The sequence below is a fragment of the Sinocyclocheilus anshuiensis genome, unplaced genomic scaffold (genome assembly GCF_001515605.1).
Source record: "Sinocyclocheilus anshuiensis isolate Anshui unplaced genomic scaffold, SAMN03320099.WGS_v1.1 scaffold332, whole genome shotgun sequence".
In the NCBI taxonomy this organism is placed as follows: Eukaryota; Metazoa; Chordata; class Actinopteri; order Cypriniformes; family Cyprinidae; genus Sinocyclocheilus; species Sinocyclocheilus anshuiensis.
Genome location: NW_015554181.1, coordinates 1,179,903 through 1,181,956, shown reverse-complemented (window position 1 = coordinate 1,181,956; position 2,054 = coordinate 1,179,903). Strand labels below are relative to the sequence as shown.

The 2,054-nt window shown below is 37.9% G+C and overlaps 1 protein-coding gene across 1 annotated transcript in view; it reads right to left on the bottom strand.

The window, feature by feature from the left end:
• Positions 1-2,054, bottom strand: part of LOC107670977 (citron Rho-interacting kinase-like) — a 73,241-nt gene that overhangs the window by 58,852 nt on the left and 12,335 nt on the right. The window lies entirely within an intron of this gene.

Below are 2,054 nucleotides of genomic sequence, written 5' to 3'. Positions count from 1 at the left end.
TTAATACACGAGTTTCACAATTTGAGTTGAATTACTGAAATGAACTTTTCCACGACATTCTAATTTACTGAGATGCACCTGTAGTTGAGTCTTATATTAATTATAAAAAATAATTATATAGCTTATCGCTATTCCTTGTTTAGTTCATAAATATTCATAAATATAACAAAACACATGCACAAAGACAAATTGTCTATGCAGCAGAGTTTGAAAGCATCAACTAGCAGCAAAGTTCTGTGAAACGAAACTGAAATTTTATCAAACCAAACAGTTTGATCAAATCTGTAGGATAAATGAAAAGTGAACACTTCATTTAAAGTCTGATTGCTGCTAATTTGAGACCTTTGCCGGTTTGTCACGACAACATTTCCACTGCATGTGCAACATCCTTCACTGCGAGGTACCATTTTTGTCTCCATGGCAACCGCAGTGCGATGGAGCCTGGCTCCGGGGGTGACGTGCAAGAAGCGGCAGAAAGCAGGCTGTTTTTCCATTATGTTCTTACCTTCACATCTCATTCTTCAGTCTTGCATTCTCCATCACTTTACTCGTGGCTTTAAGTGGCCATCGCTATTTCAGATAGTGTTTCAGAAGCTGAGATGGACAGAGATCATTTGTACTCATACTGTGGACTCTATCAGCAGGGCTCTTATTAGCAGACGCCTGTGAAGCTCTATGGGAATAATCTGTGAAATGCTCACTCAGACCTCCTAGTGCTAAACAACATGTCACAAGATGCTCCAGTATTTAAACATACTTTAATGAACTACAATGCACACTATCCTGAAACCTCTGGTTATGTCAGTCATAGGTACATAAACCACTGCAGACACACACACACACACAAAAATAAAAATTTATTATGAAATGTTTTGAAAACATTTTGTGTTTGTGTTGTGATTTAGTTCATTAGTAAATAGTTCAGCAAAAAATAAACATTTGCTGAAAATGTACTCACCCTTAGGCCATCCAAGATGTAGATGAGTTTGTTTCTTCATCAGATTTGGAGAAATGTAGCATTGCATCACTTGCTCAGCAATGGATGCTCTGCAGTGAATGGGTGCCATCAGAATGAGAGTCCAAACAGCTGATAAAAACATCACAATAATCCACAAGTAATCCATACCACTCCAGTCCATTAATTAACGTCTTGTGAAATGAAAAGCTATGTGTTTGGAAGAAACAAATCCATCATTAAGATTTAACTTCAAACAGTTGCTTAACTTCAAACTGTTGTCCTCTCACATCAAAACCCACCCACATATTTGTTTAGAGCTCTTTAGGACTGTTTTGATCAGATGACTTTTACACTGGATGAAGCATTATTATGGATTAAGGACTCATATTTTGGCCAGAAGCAACAGTTTGAAGTTAAAAACATCTTAATGCTTTCTTCGAAACACTCAGCTTTAAATTTTATAAGACATTAACTGCTGGACTGGGGTGGTGTGGATTATTGTGATGTGTTTATCAGCTGTTTGGACTCTCATTCTGACGGCACCCATTCACTGCAGAGGATCCATTTGTGAGCAAGTGATGCAATGCTACATTTCTCCAAATCTAAGAAAGAAACAAACTCATCTACATCTTGGATGGCCTGCAGGTGAGGACATTTTTAGCAAATTTTCATTTTTGTGTGAACTATTCCTTTAAGGTCCCTGCATATTCTCCAAAAACAAGTCGGTACCACTTTACAATGACAGACTTATGAGTTTGATAACCAGAGAATGTATGAACTGATAAAAATGTATACAGCTTTAACGCATTAAAGGGGTCATATGATGCGATTTCAAGTTTTCCTTTCTCTTTGGAGTGTTACAAGCTGTTCGTGCATAGATAAGATCCCTAAAGTTGCAAAGACTAAAGTCTCAAACCCAAAGAGATATTCTTTATAAAAGAAAACGCCTCGTTTAAACACGCCCCCACATGTCTACGTCACTGTGTGGGAAGATTTGCATAACACCGCCCAAATGTTCACGCAAAGAAAGAAGGCGTAACTTTTATTCTCGCTGTAGTATTGTTGCCGTCGCCGCCATGTTGTGGATATGCTGTGT